Source organism: Erythrolamprus reginae, chromosome 11 (assembly GCF_031021105.1).
Source record: "Erythrolamprus reginae isolate rEryReg1 chromosome 11, rEryReg1.hap1, whole genome shotgun sequence".
NCBI classification, from domain to species: domain Eukaryota; kingdom Metazoa; phylum Chordata; class Lepidosauria; order Squamata; family Dipsadidae; genus Erythrolamprus; species Erythrolamprus reginae.
In genome coordinates this window covers 1,444,605-1,455,786 of record NC_091960.1, presented here as the reverse complement: position 1 = coordinate 1,455,786, position 11,182 = coordinate 1,444,605, and the positions used below count along the sequence as shown (strand labels likewise).

At 46.2% G+C, this 11,182-nt stretch overlaps 1 long non-coding RNA gene across 1 annotated transcript in view; it reads left to right on the top strand.

The window, feature by feature from the left end:
* The window catches only part of LOC139174405 (uncharacterized), a 177,322-nt gene that overhangs the window by 93,012 nt on the left and 73,128 nt on the right, over positions 1-11,182 (top strand). The gene's annotated exons all lie outside the window — the stretch shown is intronic.

The window sequence follows — 11,182 nt, the reverse complement described above, 5'->3', positions numbered from 1 at the left end:
ACAGGGCACCAACTGGGGACTCCAGTGTTCCAGTGAGGGGGACTACAACCTCCCTTATCCCGTGCCAGGACACTTAACGCATGGAGGATACCACCTGCAGATTCCAGAGGTATAGACTACAACCTCCCTCGTCCCCTGCCAGGACGTTTGGAGGGCACCAACTGATGACTCCAGTCTTCCAGTTTGGGAGACTACAACATCCCTCATCCCCTGCCAGAGTTCCCCATTCCCTACTTTCTTCCTAGACCAAATACATTGAAAGGAGCCAGCCCAGTGCAAAGGCATTTTTTGCCAGAGGTGTGGACTACAACATCCCTTATCCACTGCCAGGACACTTAACACCTAGAGGATACCACCTGCACACTCCAGGGGGAAGTATAGACTACAACACCCCTCGTTCCCTGCCAGGGCACCAACATCTGGAGACGCTGCTCCTCCACAGCTGTGGACTCTGGCATTCCAGCCAGATGTTATATTTCAAGGTCTGCAGAAGTCCAACAGGTAGAGTCCCTTCTTCCTGGTGGACTTCTGCTTTATTTTCCTCAATGTCTGCAGAGATAGGATGGCAAAGACCCTTAGCCTGGCACCATCCACACCTCTTAATATTGCCAAGATTGGGAAATCCTGTTTTGCATTTTGTTTTCGTCACCTGCGGATTCTCAGGTTCAGCATCGCTAGTCCCAAAGCCTCCAAAAACCTCATAGATTTCAGAGATCTGTTGCAATAAATGGGCATTAAACTGTCAGAATCCCGAGGGAATCGGGGATTTAAAATGAAAACACGGTTGGATGAGTCGTACCCACCTGTCCTTAACCAGGCATTATCTGTAGACTGTATTCTAAAGTAGACAATGGGCAGATTAGAAGAAACCGTTTTTATACGCTGCAGGGATATAAAAGATTACTCAGCGTGAGCAACTTCGGAAAAATGGAAAGAGTCATCACCCACTATTTGCACAGCCATGTGTGTCAAAGATAAACTGTCAGCAGTCTACATGTAGGACAATAAAATAACATAATAAAATTTGGACCAATCGTGATCGAGTTGTAGATCTGTTATCATATTAAACCCTATAACATTTTAACAGAAATCCGCCACCAATAAAAGCTCCCTGGATCGGTTGCCTCTGCTGTAACTCAGAGGTTACAATAACTCTGTGGGAGGGGAGAATTAAACCACACAACATCTCAGACATCAACACTCTCGAAAAGGTCCAAAGATATTTCACCAGAAGAGCCCTTCACTCCTCCACTCGAAACAGAATATCCTACGAAAATAGACTATCTATCCTGGGTCTTGAAAGCTTAGAACTGCGGCGCCTAAAACAAGATTTAAGTATTGCCCACAAGATCATATGCTGCAACGTCCTTCCAGTCAACGACTACTTCAGCTTCAACCGCAACAACACAAGAGCACACAACAGATTCAAACTTAATATTAACCACTCCAAACTTGACTGTAAAAAATATGATTTCAACAATCGAGTTGTCGAAGCGTGGAACTCATTACCAGACTCAATAGTGTCAACTCCCAACCCCCAACACTTCTCCCTTAGACTCTCCACGATTGACCTCTCCAGGTTCCTAAGAGGCCAGTAAGGGGCGTACATAAGTGCACTGATGTGCCTATCGTCCCCTGTCCAATTGTCTTTCCTTATCTCATATGTCATATGTATTCTCTCCTTATCTATATCTATATATCTATATCTATATATATTCTCTCCTTATCTCTTATATCATATATATTCTCTCCCTCCCATCTACTTCTTTTTACTTTCTATCGTTATATATATTACTTAATGTCTATTCTCTTCCATATGTATTGTATATTGGACAAAGAATAAATAAATAAATAAAAACAAATGAGGAAGTATTTGCATACAGGTAGTCCAGGTGAGGCCAAAATCTCCGATGCTAAACAAGACCACCACTGTGAATTTTACAAGCATTTTTGCCACAGTTGTTAAGTGAATCATTTCTGGAGTTAGTCTCACCGTTGTTAAGTGAACCTGGCTTCTTTCAAATGGTCAGTAAGCGAACTGTGGTACGTCGAAGGCTTAGCTGCGCTCCGTAAGATCTGCTAAGATTTCCTAACTTATTTTTCTTTCTTCTTTGTTCTCATGAAACCAAACCAAATAATGAAGCCACAACGGACACTTTTCTCGTCTGTTTACAAGTATTTTGTCTGTATGAAAACCATGTGCTGGGTTACATAAGGGACTCCTTTATGTAACCAGTAATTTTAGACCCCCGGATCCTTGAGTTATGTCCCTTTGCGTAAGTGGAGGGGAAAATATTGCACGGCTGTTAACATTCTGCTCTCCCCCCCCCCCCGGTTTTCTGGATTTGCTTTCTTCTCACGGATTTCATCCTGGTCCAGAAGAGCCATTGACGTCCTCAAAAAACCGCTCATTTGCCTCTGCTAGAAGCAAACAGATGTGGTAGAAACCAGGGATCTCCAACTTTGCTGACTTTAAGGCTTGTGCACCTCTGTTTCCAGAATTCCAGAAATCTGAACTCTGGGAATCGAAGTCCACAGACCTTAAAAGTCGCCAAGGTCAGAGACCCCTGTGCTAGACTTTAACTCTGATCCTGCAGGACCACGACTGCCGTGGCAATGTCCCTGCCGATGGGGAACGATGGGTTTTGTCATCCAAGCCATCTGTGTTTCACTGATCTTGCAACTAAGGCTTGGGAACCTCTGTTTTACCAGAGTTGCAACGAGTCTTCAGAGAGGGGCGGCATACAAATCTAATAAATAAATAAAATAAATCCCAAAATCACCCGTCTGCAACTTTGCAAACTTCCCAGCTGGCCTGCAACAAATAAAGTCGACAGGGGAAGTTGGATTCGCTTCACGACCCTGCGATTCAGTTAACAATGGCAGTGATTCACTTAGCAACCGTGGCAAAAAAAAGGGGTAATAAAAATCAGACGCGACTCGCTTAGCGAACACCACGGAACCCCCCCCCCCTTGTGGTCATAAGTCAACGACCGCCTGCTTTCACCCGTCCGGGTTGTTTACTTTAAAAGAAGTTCCTGGGATCTGGCCAAGCTGGCAGACTCCCGGCGCTCACCCAACACTTTGACCGGCTGACCCCTGAGTGTTCCTCTGGGGGGGTCGGGTCAGGAAGGCTGTGAACCTGGTGGCTCCTCACCAGGGAGGATGAGTCGGCAACCATGTGCCTCGCAAAGCCAGCGATGCACAAATAAAAGAATTCTTCTCTTCTTCTTCCCCGCCTGGGTCCCATGATTCTCTCTTTTTTTCCCTTAAAGGTTTGGTCTCCAGCTGGATCCCGTCCATCCAGAGGAGTTCATGGAGGCCGGCAGCTGGGCAGTCAGTCAGAGGCCATTGGATCGAACTTTGGGATTTGCTGGCCCAGATTCAGAGGTGGGTCTCAGCAGGTTCTGACCACTTCTGGAGAACTGAAATTTTGAGTGGTTCAGGGAACCGGTAAATACCCTCTCTGACCGCCCCCATCTATTCTCTGCCTCCCGAGTCAGCTGATCAGATGCAGCCACAAAGCATTGTTTTGAGAGGTTCGATGTTGTAATCATAGGTTTATAGGCACTGAAATTTGGAATGGAATATTGCTGAAGAGTGATATTTTAGCCTAATTGAGTGCTGAATAAAACCTTAATTCTTCCTCTATGAAGGGGCAGCAAAGTCCAGGCTGAGTAAGCAAGCTGCAGAATCCATGACCATGTTGGGAAATAATTAACTTGATATACAGCATGAAGAAAACCTATAGCTAACTTCCATATAAGGAAATATATGCCTTACTCTCATTCCTTTGCTAATCACCAGTAAACACACAATCCAGGAAAAGGCAAAGAATGCAGCTTCCATTAATTATCTATAGGGAAGTCATGAGAAGATTGCCTTATACAGCGCATGAGTGAATGGTAGTTGGGGGATGGCTTAATGTATGTGGCGTTCGCGAATTGGTTATTCTGTACCACATGTCAGGAAAAGTGAAACACAATAAAAGGAACGATCCTGATTTAACAGAGATCGTCTCATCGAGAAAACTTTCTCTCTGTCGCCTCATTCTGATGTGGCAATTATGGCATGCTGTGCCTCCCTAGAGGTCGACCCACTGAAGGAGGGCTGCATGCCTTCAGTTCAAGGTCATCCTATGCCCACCCACCTGGGCGGAAGGAAGGAAGGAGAGGAAAGGAGGGATGGGGAAGGAAGGAAGGAAAAAAGAGGAAGGAAGGGAGGAAAAGAGGAAGGAAGGGAGGAAAAGAGGAAGGAAGGAAGGAGAGAGGAAAGGAGGGATGGAGAAGGAAGGAAGGAAAAAAGAGGAAGGAAGGGAGGAAAAGAGGAAGGAAGGGAGGAGAGAGGAAAGAAGGGAGGGAGGAAGGGAGGAAAGATAGCAGACTAACAGGAGAACAGTGTTGGGAGGGACCTATGTAAGCTGGAGACCCTATAACCATTCCAGACAAGTGACTGTCCAGTCTCTTCTTGAACATCTCCAGTGATGGAGCATCTACAACTTCTGGTGGCAAGCTGTTCCACTGGTTCATTGTCTTCTCTGTTAGGAAATTCCTCCTTCGTTCCAGGCTGCATTTCTCCTTGATGAGTTTCCACCCGTTGCTTCCCGTCCTGCCCTTCAGGGGCTTTGGAGACGAGGTGGAACCCCTTCCTCTTTGGGGCAGCCCCTCTGATATCACGCCCCCCCCATCCCCAGGCCTTCTTTTCGTTAAACTAGACCCCCCCCAATTCCTCTGCGATCTGTCTTCGCACCCTAAGTCTATTTCTGCCCCCCCCCCCCTGTTACAGTTGTAAGTTGAGTTCCACCTGGTGAAGCCGTTTCCCAGGTCGGGTGGGAAAACGGCAGAGGCCAAAGGAGGAGAGGAAACGGGGTAATCTCTCTGGGAGATCTCCTAGATCCTGCCCAGGTGGGGGAAAGGCCCAGGATTCTCCAGAGGGCCCCCCCACCGCAGTCTCCCAGTTACGCAAGGGCCGGTAATTGCTGGCTTTGCCTTCGCTTGGGGGACAATTTTTTTTCTCCCTCCACAAGCCGGGGCAGGAATTCCTTTGTAATTTTTTCATCACTGCAGGAATGTGGCCGGCCTTACCAATGCCCCCACCCCCCTGTGGCCCTCCGGCTACTCTTGAGCGCTTTTGTTTTATGGGGGGGGGCAAAGAGGAGGCGGAAATTTTGATCCCAGGCAGATCGGGACCCGTTCTTTCCCTGGCATCCGCCCGTCCGTGCCCCCCCCAGACGGGCCATTTGCAAGGGCGGCAGAGGCGTGCCCACCCCCTGGGGAAGATCAGGGCAGGGAGGGGTTCGGGCCTGCCTGGACTCAGGCCTTCAAAGAGCCCAGGCTGCCCATGTGCTGGAACCTCCTGGGCTGCTGACAGCAAGGAGCAAACCTGAGATTTTTTTTAAAAAAAGCACCAAACACCAATAATTTGTTTATTTTTATTTATTTATTTATTTTGTCCAATACACAATGAAGGTTATAGAGGATATAGTAGGGAAGAAATACGAGATATAGGAGAGACTATAGGACAGGGGACAGAAGGCACTGTGGAAGGAATGGTGAGTTCTGCAGCATATAGAAGTGTAACCCCTGAGCATGTGCAAAATGAGCCTGTATTAGTGGTGGCAGTAGCTAATAGTAGTAGTAGCTGCTACTACTGGTAAGGTAAGACCTTTGAGGGTACGGTAAGAATCTCCATAAATTTTGTGATTGCAAAAATAGATAGGCAGATGGACATGGAAAGAATATTCATCCCCCCCTCTCTCTTTCACCCACTACTTCGATTATCTGTCTGCCTCTCTGTCTTGTTCTCAATTTCTTCTTCTTCTTCTTCTTCTTCTTCTTCTTCTTCTTCTTCTTCTTCTTCTTCTTCTTCTCCTCCTCCTCCTCCTCCTCCTCCTCCTCCTCCTCCTCCTTCCCTTCTTCCTGTCCTCCTTCCCCTCCTCTCAACCAACCGCAATGTTCTTTCCATCTTTTACAACCATACAACCAAAAGCAATAAATAGAAACATAGAAACATAGAAGACTGACGGCAGAAAAGACCTCCTGGTCCATCTAGTCTGCCCTTATACTATTTCCTGTATTTTATCTTAGGATAGATCTATGTTTATCTCAGGCATGTTTACATTCAGTTACTGTGGATTTATCTACCACGTCTGCTGGAAGTTTGTTCCAAGGATCTACTACTCTGTCAGTAAAATAAATAAACTCAGGAGAGCAATACTGCTGGGGACATTCTTCTTTTAAAAAACATGTCTATGGTGGATGGAGCACCACTCGGAAATGCCCTTCTCTGCCCTTTTGCAGCAGCCCCAGAAGAGAAAAGGCACCGGGAGAAGCTGCCTTTGCTCTTCTCACCCTCCCAAAACCAACCAAGAGGACCAAGAACCTTCAGTTCCCTCCTAAGGTCAAAACTCACCTGGGCGCCTTTCTCACCCGAGGAGGGCATCGCTAAAGGTCAGCTCTTGGCAGAGAACAGGCTGTGCCACATCATCCTTTCATCATCCCACCGGCTCCTTCGCTTGCAGAAAAGGTCTTTGCTACCTGAGCTTGCCCTCCAGCTGCCCTCCCCCCCCTCCGCTGGGAACAGGTTGATTGTTCCAGAGAGCATCAGGTTTGCAGGGTCCGTCCGGCTGGTTGGTCAAGCGGTGTACCAGCCTCCAGGTGCTCCGGACAGCTTGTCCCGCGGTGATCGCTTGGTGACCCACCAGTTCGTGCCAGCATGAATTGTTTGGAGTTACAACTGTGTCAGTTCAGTTCGGATAAGTCGTTCTTGCTGATTGGTGGGAAGTTTTGGGAGATGCCGAATTTCACCATCTTGTTCTTTTGTCATTTCGTTACCCAATTTGTTAGGTTTTTTTTAAAAAAAATTAAATTCACTAAAAGCAAAGAAAAAAGGCACACATTTCCAAAGGAAGGAGAGGAAAACTGAAAAAAAACAGAGGAAGGGAAACACTATTCCAAAGGAATGTTTTACAGATGAAAAGAAGAGAATTTTGGTGGCTCCGAGCTTGGTGGTTTTCTTCCAGACGTTTCAAGACCCAACTAGGGAACATCATCAGTGCTGGAAGGAAATGAAGGCTGCTTTTTAGGTCAAACTCTTGTATATAAAATAGAATAGAATAGAATTTTTATTGGCCAAATGTGATTGGACACACAAGGAATTTGTCTTGGTGCATATGCTGTCAGCGTACGTAAAATAAAATATACATTTGTCAAGAATCATGTGGTACGACACTTAATGATTGTCATAGGGGTCAAATAAGCAATGAAGAAGCAATATTAATAAAAATCTTAGGATATAAGCAACAAGTTACAGTCATACAGTCAACATGGGAGGAAATGGGTGATAGGAATGATGAGAAAAACTAGTAGAATAGAAGTGCAGATTTAGTAGAAAGTCTGACAGCGTTGAGGGAATTATTTGTTTAGTAGAGTGATGGCGTTCGGAAAAAAACTGTTCTTGTGTCTAGTTGTCTTGGTGTGCAGTGCTCTGTAGCAACGTTTTGAAGGTAGGAGTTGAAACAATTTGTGTCCAGGATGTGAGGGGTCAGTAAATATTTTTCCTGCCCTCTTTTGGACTCGTGCAGTGTACAGGTCCTCAATGGAGGGCAGATTGGCAGCTATTGTTTTTTCTGCAGTTCTGATTCTCCTCTGAAGTCTGTGTTGGTCCTGTTGGGTTGCAGAACCAAACCAGACAATGATGGAGGTGCAGATGACAGACTCAATGATTCCTCTGTAGAACTGAATCAGCAGCTCCTTGGGCAGTTTGAGCTTCCTGAGCTGGCGCAGAAAGAACATTCTTTGTTGTGCTTTTTTGATGATGTTTTTGATGTTAGGTGACCATTCTAGGTCTTGAGATATGATAGAACCTAGAAACAGATAGTAAACTCCACACTCACTAGTACTGATGATATTCCCTAGTTGGGTCATGAAACGTCTGCAAGGAAACCACCAATATTTTTCAGAGTATAAGACACGCCTTTTTCCTCCCTAAAAGGGGCTGATAAATTGGGTGGGTCTATAGCTCCCCCCCCCAGCCCTAACTCCTAACGATCTTCCCAGCTCTTATCTTGCAGGCTCTTTCATTGTTTCTCTCTGCCAAGAATGTTTTCCAAGCCCTAATTCTGTGCAGGGTTTTTTCATTGCTCTGACTTGCTCCAAATGTTTCTTTCCAGGTGCTCACGATGTTCCCAGTTCTTACCAGCTCTTTCATTGTGACTCTCTCCGAATAAGGTTTCTTTAAAGTCCTAACTAGGGGATAAAATAATGTGCTGAAGCTGACCAGACTAAGGACGCTGGCCAGACGAATTCCTGGCAAGCAGATTCTTTTCCCTATTTTCCTCCCCCCAAAACTAAGGTGCGTCTTATACTCTGAAAAATATGGCACATACAGACATAAATCCTTACACTGAAGCCCTGGCTCATTGCAATCATATGTGCTTTTTAATTTTTATTAATATCGAATTACTTTATTTTTTAATTGGCATTAACCAATTCTGCAAACTATTGGATAAATAAAGAATAAAGAATTCTATTCTATTCTATAAACGGAGAGGGCTTGGTTCTGTTCTCATGTTTTTGTCATTTTGTGTTTTGTGCCGTATTGTGAGCTGTTTGGGGTCAGTTCCCACTTCGCCCGCCCTCCTTTCTCAGGCTTGCAAACCTCCCTTTCTAACGCCCAGCCCTGAAGCTGCTATAGGTGGTGTTGTTTTAACCAGACACACCCTGCAAAGCTCAACTTTTGCTCCGGCTTGCAATATGTTTACGATGATAAACATCCCAATAAAAGTGTATTGCACACATTCCATTTCATGGTTGTTTTCCTACATGCGACATGCCCAACCATGGCATACCCAGAATTCTGGAAGTTGAAGTCCACAGGCCTTACAAAGTGGCCAAGATTCAACACCATCGCTAAAGGACAGGGGTGTCAAACCAGATTGCCGCATTGAGTGCCACATCACGGTTGTGTTTGACCTCGGAGAGGGGGGGGCAGAGTGGACCTGGCCGGCTCGATGCTTCTCATGCTGGCCCGAGCGCACTAGCAGAGGCACTGCGGTCCACTATTTCCAGCGTGGCCACATGGGCCAAATTTAAGCACCCCACTGGCCCAATCTTGTTGTGAGTTTGACACCTGCTAAAACTATAGAATCACATTGCACGAAACAGAGGCAACTCGCACAACTCTTCCCCCCCCCCACGCCACCCAGGAGGGGCAAAGGAGATGGGCACATTTTATTTATTTATTTATTTATCATTCATTTATTCATGCATTACTTCATTTAATCTATCATCTATCTATCCATCCATCATCTATCTATCCATCCATCCATCCATCCATCTATCTATCTATCTATCTATCTATCTATCCATCTATCCGCCTTCTGCCGCACAAATCCCAGCGACTGATAAGGTCCCACACAGTTGGCCTTCTCCGGGGGGTCCTGTTGACTAAACAGTGTCGTTTGATGGGTCCCAGGGGAAGAGCCTTCTCTGTGGCGGCCCCGACCCTCTGGAACCAGCTCCCCCCTGAGATTAGAACTGCCCCCACCCTCCTTGCCTTTCATAAACTCCTTAAAACCCACCTCTGTCGTCAGGCATGGGGGAACTGAGATAACTTCCCCAGGCCTATATTGTTTATGTATGGTATGCTGTGTGCATGTTTTTTTTTAAAAAAATTATGGGTTTTTAGTTTTAATTATTAGATTTGTATTTTACATTGTTTTTTCTATTACTGTTGTGAGCCGCCCCGAGTCTGCGTAGAGAGGCGGTATACAAATTTAATAAATAAATAAATCTATCTATCTATCTATCTAGCTATCTATCTATCTATCTATCTATCTATCTATCTATCTATCTATCTATCTTAACTTTAATTAATTGAATTTCGATATACTGTACATTGTCTTTTTATATGTGGTAAGCTGCCCCGAGTCCTCATATATATAAATCCAATAAAACTAAACTCCCAAGCAAAAGGAAAAGTCTTGCCACCACTGCCCTTAGGGACTCAGGGTGCAGGAGACTTTAGCTTCCATGCACAGATCAGCTGCCAATCTTCCCTTTCAAGGAGCGAAAGCTTTATTCAATTCCAACCCTGGCTCTTAGCCTTAGCAAGCCGGTTGTGACTGATGGTTAGGGGAGTCCCAGAAATTCCTCTTTCCCTTTTTGTCAGGATTGCCCAGGTGCAGCTGTGGGCTTCCCTTCTCGCCTCCTCTGAGGCTGCTGCTGTTATTTTCTTCTGTGGTTGCATCAGCCAGCGCAGGAAGTGAGAGAGGAGCTGCTCACTCGGAACCACAACACGCTCCTCCTCGCTTGCATCAGCATCCTGCAGGAATCGTGGCTCCACAGCAGGAGGCAGAATTGCAGGGCTGGAAGGGGGCTCCCAGAGGTCTTCTAGTCCAGCCCCCTGCTCAAAGCAGGCCACCCTCTTACAGCATTCCAGTCCCTTATTGGAAACCTCCAGGGATGGAGAACCCGCATTATCCTTAATTCTAAAATAACAGAGTTGGAAACAGGGGTGGGTTTGTTCCAGTATAAAATTGGTTCGCGACCCACTGTTGACGTCACGATGTCATCACGGAACTGGATCGGTCAGTGCCAGTCCTTGGCAGTGCCAGCTTTAATAATAATAATAATAATAATAATAATAATAATAATAATAATAATAAATTCCTTCTGAGCATGTGCAAAAGCCATGTTCCGGCACTGGGCATGTGGTCACCATCTTTTTTATGGCTGTTTTTCCCTCCCTGGATTTTTTGTTACCGTGTGTGTACGCACACTCACGAGGGAGGCAGCGAACTGGTTACAAAGTAGGTTGGAAACCCACCCCTGGTGGGAAGGGACCTCAGAGATCTACTAGTCCAACCCCCTGCTCAAGCAGGAAGCCCTTTGCCCAAGGTGGTGAACCTATGGCACGTGGCGTCATATCTGAAGGCACATGAGGCATGGCCTAAGTCAGCTTAGCACATTTTTGGCCTTCTGGAGGGCAGGGATAGGCCGTTTTCGCCCTCCCCAGGCTTCAAGAAAGCCATCGGAGCCTGGGGATGGCAAAAACGGGCCCAATGGGCCAACCAGAAGTTTGCTGCAGTAGGCCCGTTGGGCTTGTTTTGGGCTATCTGCAGCCTCTGGAGGCTTTCTTGAAGCCCGCGAAGGGTGAAAAACCTCCCAAAGGGCCAACGGTT